Source organism: Nannospalax galili, unplaced genomic scaffold (genome assembly GCF_000622305.1).
Source record: "Nannospalax galili isolate Female #2095 unplaced genomic scaffold, S.galili_v1.0 scaffold578, whole genome shotgun sequence".
Taxonomy (NCBI): Eukaryota; Metazoa; Chordata; class Mammalia; order Rodentia; family Spalacidae; genus Nannospalax; species Nannospalax galili.
In genome coordinates, this window is record NW_008342282.1 from 2,628,080 (window position 1) to 2,638,997 (window position 10,918).

Genomic DNA, 10,918 nt, shown 5'->3' on the forward strand with positions numbered 1-10,918 from the left:
AATACTTATGAATCAGCACTGAAAACCAACAAGTTATAAAATTAACTGAAATGACAAACATACACAACTGTGCACTTAGGTGAAAATTTCTCTCTCAAGTTGCTGATACCTGTCACATGTATATCTACTCATTCATGTACACGTAAAGACATAGCTCTGTGACAGTTTCTTGGGAGAAAGAAATTGTATAACTCTCATATTTTCTTCAAGTTTATCTGTTTTCTAAACTTTCCAAAAATGTAGACATTTGTATTATTATGCTGACTAGTAACAGAGTGACAAGTTTGGCATAATGTTAGGCTTTCTAGAACTGATCTTCTCCAGCTTCGTTCAAGACAGAAAATACTGCTGTGATACACGAGGCCTTTAATGACAGCTTTAATGAGGCCTTTCATACAAGTAAAGTGATAACAGAACTGTTTGTGAACATTTGGAAAGAAACTGATTTCAAAAAATTGAAAAAACTCAGACGAATTAGGATTTTCAATATTCTAAAAATAATTAAACCATTCTGAAACATGATATTTAACAGGGGTGAATATTCGTAACAAAATAATAAAAGCAAATGTAAGATAAAATGTAATAATCATAGATTTTCATTTCTCTATATATGGTTTTATATGTTCATAGACTTATTTCCAAAAGATAGCATATTAATTAGAAGCATTTACAACAATATTGTATGTGTGTGTGTGTGTGTGTGTGTGTGTGTGTGTGTGTGTGTGTGTTTAATGTATGGGCAAGGGTTTTTGTGCACAGGGGACATGGGAGGACCTCCAGTGTATCCTACTCTATAAACCCCTTTATTATTTTTGGATACAGGGTCTTCCTGCAACCCCAGCTGACCTGTAACTCCTTATGTAGACCACGTTGTTCTCAGTCTCACAGAGATCTGCCTGCCTCTGCCTGTGCTTCCTGAGTGCTGGGATTAAAGATCTACGACACCATACTCAGTGAGTCCTGGTCTTTACTGAATTTAGAGTTTTCCCTTTTTAGGTTTGGCAGGCTTGCTAGCAAGCCCCAGTGATCCCCTTTTCTCCCTCCCCACAGCACTGATTTTACAGGAACAAAGGAACATTGCCAATTTTTTATGTAGGTGCTGGGGATCCAATCTGAGGTCCTCATACTTGTTTAGTGAACGCTCTTATACTCTGAGCTATCTCAGCAAGTTTTACAATAGTGCTTTTACTTGTTCTTTCTGTATTTTGAAGTATTATGAAAATAAATTATATTGCTATGTACTCAAAGACAAATTTGAATGGTTGAGAAATTTGGGTTGAGTATTGCTACTTTTACAAAGCTTGGTAGTGATGGGTATAAGAAAAGTAATAATGTATTTTATTATTGGACCTAACATAATTATGAAAGAAAGAAGAAATAGGAAAATAGAAAATGTGGTTACTTCCCTGCAGATATATGAATTTCTTAACTATTAAAATACACAGACTAAGCAGTCTTCTGTGGATGGAAGATATGTTCATATTTTAGGAATGAGGATTTTGGAAGCTACTTAAGAGGTCATTTGACTTCCAGCAGGACTGGATGAGCACAGCTATTGTGTTGTCTTGTGGCTGGAAGAACAGCCTGGAGGAAGTAACCCTGAGTAATTTGGTTGTACTGTGTTTATGTTGTGGCCTGCTGGAGAGCTGTGTTCTAAGTACTGTCATGAGACTCAGTGCCAGCAGGCTCCCTGGCTTGATGCGTGTTTTTCGATGCCAGATTCACAGATTACACATGCAGAGTACATATCGACTTTTGATGAGCATCTTACTAGCTATGCTATTTCAATCTTATGTAACTACCAAGGGGTTGAGTGGAGAAAGAGGAATAAGCTCAGCTTGTTCCCCTAAGGTCTCAAAAGAACTTACAATGCTCGACTAGTAGCTAATTTGCAAATTTCCGTTGTTTAATTTTGAAATGTGGTGAAGAAGCTGGACAAGAATATCTGAAGGCAAGGATAAGTATATTTCTCCACTTCTCCCAAGTAAAAGGTTTAATCTAACCACAATGGTGTTGCATATCTAAGTGAGAAATCGCAATTCATGTGCAATACTCCTTAACTTAAAATCTTAGAACTCATTCGAAACAAAATCCCTTGTAATTGTGTAGTTGTGTGAAGATATTCTTACTTAATTCCTAAAATTTAGTTTCCTATTTATCTAAAACAAAACTAGTCGACTTTACATGAGTTGCAGGAACTCTGAATGGGATTAGTTCGGTGGTACGGTGCAAAGCACCATGCACATTGGGCATGTTTGGCTCTTTATCTCTCTTTCTCTCTGTGGTCAGTGTGAAGCACAGTATTTAGTGTTAGAAGTCCATGAATTCAATTTCTAGAGCCTCTTAGTAATTAGTAATATGCTAAAATTGGGATTAAATATTTTTTATCAATAAAATAAAATAATGCCATTAGTATTAATCACAAATGGTTAAATATGGACTAGAATATAGTGGAAGTTTTGTACTGTATTATGTAACTTATATAATCATAATTATTTCTAAAAGTATCTGTTGCAATATATAGTAAATACATAACCAAAAGCATAAATGTGATCAGAGAAAAAGGCAGCATTCAGCAGTATATATATACACATATATCTGTCATCAGATTCTCTTTCTGTTCTTTCAAGAGGCCAGCTATGGCTGAGGTACCTAAAAGCCATAAAGATCTGTGTTCTCTACATATGGCCATGTTTCTCCGCATCTGAGTTCTCCTTTGTTAAAATGAAGGTCTATTAAATCAGTTCTCTATAGTCTGGATTCATTTGAAGGTGATGGTTTGATCGAATCTTTTCACAGCTAGCATTGATGGAAATACTAGCACAGAGTATTCTATTTTGATACTTCAATAAGAATATATTTTCTATTATCTTCTTTTTATTTTTAACAATATATATAGGGTTTTATTTATTAGATGAATTCCCATCATTAAAAGACAAGATTTGAAAGCTACTTACTGATGTGTTCTCAAATGATCTGTTAGTGCAAAATAAATATATTAAGGGCTGTAAACTAGTCAAATGTCAGAATGAACCACAGATTGGTGAGAGAATGAATTTTGACCTGCGCCAATATTGACCTAGAACAAGGCTGACCAAAAATGAATGGATAAGAAGAATGTTGGGGCACTTGTTTACACTGTTGTTTACCATAGCTAAGTCTTCTGCCTGAAAGCACAGGTGAATATAAATTTAACTACCAAAGTATTTTGAAGAGTGTAATATGCAGCTTAATAAATAATTATATAACAAACATTATCAGCTATATAAAGTGGTACAAATGACCTAATATATTATAAATGTCCCAGGAGCACTCAAAACCAAAATAAATATTATGAAGCATCAAAAAGAACAAGATATTCTTACCAAAAGCACTGATAGAACTAATCTTGATGACACACAGACAGTTGATTTATGCTGCCAGATGCAGAAGGAAGTATCTTTAGGGACCCTGAGGTTTGAGGCTGGAATTCAAATATTTCATCACATTTTCTAGCTTATCCACTCATTCAGTCAGTGATTTACTGATAACATGCATTTATGAAAAATAACACTGGAAATTAATAACTGTTGAAAGAGATAGTTTGCAATGGTGAACTTGATGTTCTGTGACTATTATTTGTGATATAAAAATAATCAGTTCCTAAGAAAGTACAGAATTCATCTAAAACTAGACAATGTAATATCTGGAAAACATCCATTAATATAATGAAACCCTCAAGGAAGAAGTTGTTTTTTCTTTTACAAGTCAGAGGGCTCACAGTAAGAACACAGGTGGAGCTCTTCAGGCCATAAGGGCATGCTTGTTTAAAAGCAACATGATTCTCTTTACAGAAGCATTAAGCATCATTGCAATATTAAACTACTGAATTGATAGAATGTCTAGAGAAGAGTGGGGCTTGAAACATGTCTGTATTAGGCTCAAAAACAGTGCTTAATTTTTAAAAGTGATTAAAATTTTAGAGAATAAAACTGACTTTAGGGTATAAATATAGATTATCTGGGTATTTAACATATTCGGATGAATAAAGCAGCCAAGATAAACTGTGATGTACATAGAGATCATGAGATCAACCCAAATGAGAACTTCTCCATCACAATGAAATGAACTTTCTGAAAATAGCAACTTGTTCTTAAACCAGAAATGTTTGAAGGGAAGGAAAAGTTATCCCATGGAAAAGAGCTGTTGTAGCTTTCTAGAACTGCCCATGTTGATTGCTGTCACCCGAAATAAATTGTCTTTGCTTCTAAGTGGTCTCACTCAACACCTGATTATTTCTTGTGCTCATGGTTTTCTTGTTATGGGGTGAGTGTTAAATGTTCCCAATAAGTTCAAGTATTTGAATACTTGATCCCAAGCATAGAGCTGTTTCTGAAGGTTGGGGAATCTTTAGGAAGTAGAGCCTCCACAGGTAGAAGTGACTTACTGTCCGGGAACCTTGAACTTCTTAACCTGTGTTCAATTCCTGTCTCTATTCTCCCACCCCCCCCATTTAACCTCCCTTCTCCCTCCCTAGTTCAAGGGCCCCCATCATTCCATGTCCCCAATTAACACCCACCTCCCACTATCCTTCCTCTCCTGACTTTCCTCCTCCCCCACGGTGACCTTCTGCATGCCCCACCTTCCTCCACTCCCAGCAGAACACTCCCACTTTCCCCATATCCCCACTGGTAACAACAGTTCCCTACTATCCCCCTCTTTTGGATTCTTCCCTTTTCTTTACCTCCATGTTTCCTCTCTAGTTTCCTGGCTCCTGGTGTTACATCAGGGTCTCTACTCACATATAAGTATTGGTACTATAATCAGCAAATGAGGGAGAGCATACATCACTTGCTTTTCTGCATTTGTGTTACTTCATCAGTATAACAGTCTCTAGTTCCATTCATTTACCAGTGTCCTAGGTAGACTGGTCTATCCCAGTCAGTACTTTAAGACTTAGATACCAGTTTAACATTTAAAAATTGCTCTGGAGACCCCAATGTTAGCCAAGGAACTATTCCCAGATGATCACTGCTGGGTGAGGAAGAGTCAACATTCTTTAATGGAGTGATGCTAGATAGGCTGAACAGGCTCTAATGAATGCATTCACACAGAGGGACATCTGGATACACAAACTTGACTCCATAGCTCTTAACATATGTTACAGAAGCCTGAAATTCTGGTGCCTGGCTATGGTGGGGGGTGCAGTTAGGGGACAGGGTCTAAATATGATTAAGATGTATTGTATAAAACACAGAAAATTCAATAAAAAATATACATTTGAAAAAGTTGCTCTGGAGCCAGGTGTGGTAACATAAGTCTTTAAGCTCAGCACTCAGGAAATACAGGCAGGTGAATCTCAGGTGACTGAGGTCAGCCTGGTCTATATAACGAGTTCCAGGTCGATCTGAGATGCATAGTGAGGTCTTCTCTCAAGTGAATAAATAAATAATATCACTCTGGTTTTAATAATTCTGTTTATTTTTTATTTTATTCATTATTTTAATTTTATATGTAGGAGTGTATTGCCTACATGTAGGTAAGTGCACCCATGTCATGCAATACTCATGAGGACAGAAGAGACTGTCAGATCTCCTGGAACTGCAGTTACTGTGGGTGCTGGGATTCAAACTCAGGTCTTCTGTAAGAACAACCAGTGTTCTTAACTCCTGAGCCATCTCTCCAGCCCAATTCTGTGTATTTTTATGTTGATTAGTTTGTTTTCTTATAAATTCATTCAAAAAATTATATAGGCAAAGATAATTTTTGAGAGGGAGGAAGAGATTGGTTCAAAGATATTATTTCTTCAGGTTTTTTTAAATACATGTTATGTTAGAATATTTTTTTTAATTTTATTGAGGTTTTTTAAATTCATATAAACAGTTTTTAGTCAACCTTAGACCCCCTTCCCCATCCATGCACCCTCCATCCCTGCACCAGACCTCATGTATTCTGCTATACATGTTAAGTCCTATCTAGTCAAGTATTTGTACCTAGATGTCCTTCTGTAAGTAAATTCGATCACTGGAGTCTAGTCAGTCCGTCTAGAGATGGTACGTAAGGTTTACTCTCCCTAATAATCAGTCTCCAATAGTTCTTAGTCTAGGGGCTGCCCACCACCCATTTCTCTCCTCCCATCTGGGCCCTTGATTTTTCCTTAATGAAATGGTTGATATGGTGCTGCATGATTATTGATCAATTTTATAATCATCAAGGGATATGATAATGTGAAAAATATTATAACTTTTTAATACTGACCAGTTAAACAAGACCCACATATATGAATACATGCATGCATATACACTGCTATTCTCCTTTCTCTACACTTACATTCCCCAAATGTTCATATTACATTCACTTTGCCCTAAAATTTCCAATTACATGCTCAAATAGATAATTGTTAAACAAGTAGATTTCATATCTTACAACAGCTAAAAGGAACACTGGAAGATATTCAATGCTCCAAATGAAGCATAATTTGTAGGGTTGAGGCATAGCTGTTCCTTTCGTGCATTGACAGGAACACTAAGAACATTAGATCCCAGCAGGAACCCATAGAGTGAGAGCTCACATGGAGGGTCAGGTGTAGGATGGAGTGGTCTGTTCTTGCAGACATTATGGACCTAAGACAATAGTTACCTATTTATAACTATTTGGTCTTTGTTCAAAGAAGTTCCAGACCTCATGAGTCCTAGTCATTTGCTCATTCTAGAATATCATTTCAAGATTGGTTTAGTTGCCTACCATGGCACAGGAAGAAATGTCAGTTTTCAATTTTCCCCGCCTCTACCCATGTGGCCTAGTGTTCCCAGTTAAGCTCACCAAATCCTCCCAAGTGTTCTGATAAAAACCCTTTCCCAAACCAGTGACTATGCATTTAATTTTCTAATAATTAAAAAAATCAAGTTCAGATGAGTAAGACATTTTTCACAGAGCTTAAAGATAACTTTCCTCAACTGTGACCAGGTTGAATTTCTGGCTCTTTTGTTATCCAAAAACTGAGGTATATACACTTTCTGGAGTGGAATCACACTGTACACTTACTTTTTTAATTGTTATACAGTACCTGTGAAGTTAATTCTATCCTAGTTCCCATTTCACCCCTAAAACTTTTACTTTGGAGCTAGATAGTGACACCATCTTTCATTCAGAGCTTAACTGTTCTGTTCCAAAGCATAGGTCACCAGCATTTCTAACCCACCTCTAAAATAGTGTATCATTATGTCAGAACATTTTCTCTTGGGCTTTCCAGAAGGCATGGAAGTAAGATTCCTACTTATCATTTTTTACTTTCTATTTTTAGGACAATAAATTTATGGAGTTAATCCTCATAGTTGTTTTTTCCCCCACAGGCAGTAATTAAAAATTATAAAAGTAATGTCGACCTCTCACATTATTTCATGATTTTATACTATAACACGTTACCCTTTACTCTGATTGTTATTTTATTTTATGTGCATGATTATTTTGCCTGCATGTATGTAGTTGCTCACATGTTAGTCAATGCCCAGAGAGGCCAGAAAAGGTCATCAAATCTCCTGAAGCTAGAGTTACAAACAGATATTAGCCATCATGTAGGTGGTGGGAAATGAACCTGGCTTCTCTGCAAGAGCATTCAGTGTTCTTTATTGCTAAGTCATCTCTATAGCCCATTGCTCTTTTATTTGACTATTTTATTGTAGGTATAGTTTATTTAACAGATATTTTCTTTTGCCTTAATTTCTTATCTACTTTCTATGCAATTCTGCACATTTGAAGGATATTTAGGGACCAAACTGTAACTTGAACCCTGTACACGGGTATATCCCTTAACCTTGAAAATTACTAACTCATTTTAATTCCTTGGCAAACAAAAATATTTGCTGAGTTTTAATAATATGGAGTAATGTTACTGATGTTTGTGCAACAGTAGCTGACTGGAGAGAAACCTGTCTTTACTGGGCTGTAATTCTGAAAAATATTCTGTACATGAAACTTTTCTCATCCAACACCAAACAAAGGTCATTTGGTCCTTGGACTGCCAAACCGTAAGAACTCCAGACTGTGTTATAATAGTTGATAGTGGTATATGCAGATGTGAAAATAAATATTTACTAAAGCATTGCACACTTCTACAAGTAAGAGTGTATAGCAGCTTGTTTCTAAGATATTTAAATTAGTAGTTCTTCTCTACCCATAAGATTTGTATAAAGAATGTCCGGAGAGATGCCTTAGATGTTAAGACCACTGGTGTTCTTGCAGAAGACCTGGGTTTGAGTCCTACAAGCCACATGGAGGCAATCAACTATCCATAACTACAGTTCCAGGGGACCAAACCTCCCCCTCTGTCCTTCATGAGCACTGTACAACATGACATGGGTGCACTTACATACATGGGGGCATAACACTCACACATATAAAATAGAAATAAATAAATGAATGAAAGGTTTGTCTATATCATAATTATCCAGAGGTCAGAGGAAAGACAGGTCTGGATAAATCTTGGAAAGACACACTTGGGTATTTCTTAGAGATGAATGAGAGACATTGGCTGATGTTTATCAGGAGCTTTCTCTATGATGTACTAGTTATTAGTTATGTGCTGAATACCTCTACTGGTATGACATTTGAGAGAAAGGGAAGTTTTAGATCCAAAGTAAAACAATGTTGATAAGGTGAGCCGCTAACAGCAAAAATAATTAAAATTGCACTTCAAGTCACTTAATTTAATAAATTTCACTTATTGAAGTTCCTGTTATACTTATTGTTTACATATTTTTCATAATATGAATATTATATATGAATTAATTTTGTGTACCTTCTAATAAAAAGTTATTACCTCATGTTTGTTTTCTTAGTATGAATACTTGAGGTGGAAATCTTTGTTATTAGTATTTAATTACTCTTGAATAGGCTGAATGACATAGCTTTTAACTTTATCTTATCATTAGCAACTGAGAAAACCGAATAAAAATGTGTCTCATTGAGTAGCTAAAGAATGACAGTCAAAAAAAAGAGAATGATAGTCAATAAGTTATTGCCAACCAGTAGTGTTTTTACCTAATAACACAGCTAACACTCATTTGGCGAGTGTTATAATGTTGTTAAGTGAAGAATAAATATTGTGAAATCATAGTACATTTAAAAATTATAGCCATCAATGCAAAATCATCAAAAACTCAATTTGGCAGGAATTTGATCCTTCTGCCTTAAGATAGTTGAGACTACATGCATACTTTACTGTGTTCTGATTCACATACTTTTCAAGAAGATCTTGAAGAATGAAATCTTTCCCAAGCATTGTTTATGAAATTCTTTTTTTATGATACGGGACAAATATACACTTTGTATTATAATTATAATATCATAAGTTTATTTTATTTATGTTTTAGGTAGCACTATTCTCTAGTTAATTTCTAAATTTCTATTTTCCAGCAACAAAGCAAGTTATTTATGAGTTAAGTGGTCAATAACATATTAAGAGACATAATTAAATACTAATAGAGAAATATAGCATTATTGAAATTATGATATCTAAATTTTCAAAGATTCAGTAATATCCATTGTCACAAAGACTAAACAATTGCTATCTGTCATGCTCTGCAGTTTTTGTCTAAAGAAGACTGGAAATTTCTCTAAATTCTATTTTCTCATATGTTAGAATCTAGTCTTCAGCAATCATAAACTAAGATTAACTATGTTTAAAATATTCTGATATCCAGTCTTCTCATCCCATACGATTTTTCACTAACAGAAGAACAGAGATGTAAAGACTTCTTTTGGGTGGTCCCCTGTATTTTCTATTCAGGGAATACAAGAATTTATATCATGGTATTAAGAAATAATCAAAATAGATGAAGGCTTCAAGACAAGGCAGAAACAAAGGCTTATATTTGACTTATAAATGATTAATAAATTAATTTGAAACCATTTATTCATGTACAGTAAATGAAATGGCAAAACAGGAAAGAGAGGAATAATAATTTGTTAAAAGATAGCTCCAAAATACAATCTCTTTCAAGATTTTATTTTTAAAAAATATTTTATTTATTATTTTTGTTTTATGTGTGTGCTTGTATTGCCTGCATGTAGGTAAGTGTACTTGTGTAGTGCAATTCCCGGGGAGGACAGAAGAGGCCATTGGATCCCCTGGAACTGGAGATACAGACAGTTGTTAGCTGCCATGAGGGTGCTAGAATTTGAACCCAGGTCTTCTGCAAGTACAGCCAGTGTTCTTAACCACTGAGCCATCTCTCTAGCCCCTCAAGATTTTATTGTGGAACAGAAAGATATGGGGTCATTTACCTCCTCTCCTGCCTCTACAGTCTTCCCCCCCCCCATCTTCTGCAATAGTCTCTAAGTCCTGGATGGGTGAAGTAATATAGAAAACCTGTCCAAGAACCCACACACTTCTCTTCCCTTTGGCCATTTGTGTCTTTTTGTATTCATGGACCTCTGTTGCATGAGAGAGCTTTGTTCACAATTGTTAAGAGATGTATTGGTATTCTCTCCATCTGCCTTCTAATAGAGTCTTGCAGTCTCCTGAGACCTTGCTCATATGAACCTTAACCTTCCGCAATGGTGTCAACATGCACAAGAGCCATGCAAATGAAGCAAACAACCCATCATAAAATTAAGGAAATGGGCAGTAGGCCCCAATTTTATCCAAAGAACTATTGGCAGCTGATTACTCCTGAGTGAGGATCAGCTCTTCTTCTTAAAGGGAGGGACTCTAGATAGATTAACTAGACCTCAGCGGATGAACTTGCACTGAGAGACATTTTGGGACACTAACTTGACTCAATAGACCTTAACATCAATGCAGAATGCATAAAATCCAGTGGGGTGGGGACTGTGGGATGGTGCCAGTGGGGAAGGGCATGTAAAGATGATTAAGATGTTCTGTGTGAAATATGCAGAAATTCAATTAAAAAATCAAAAACCTTGAAACACACACATT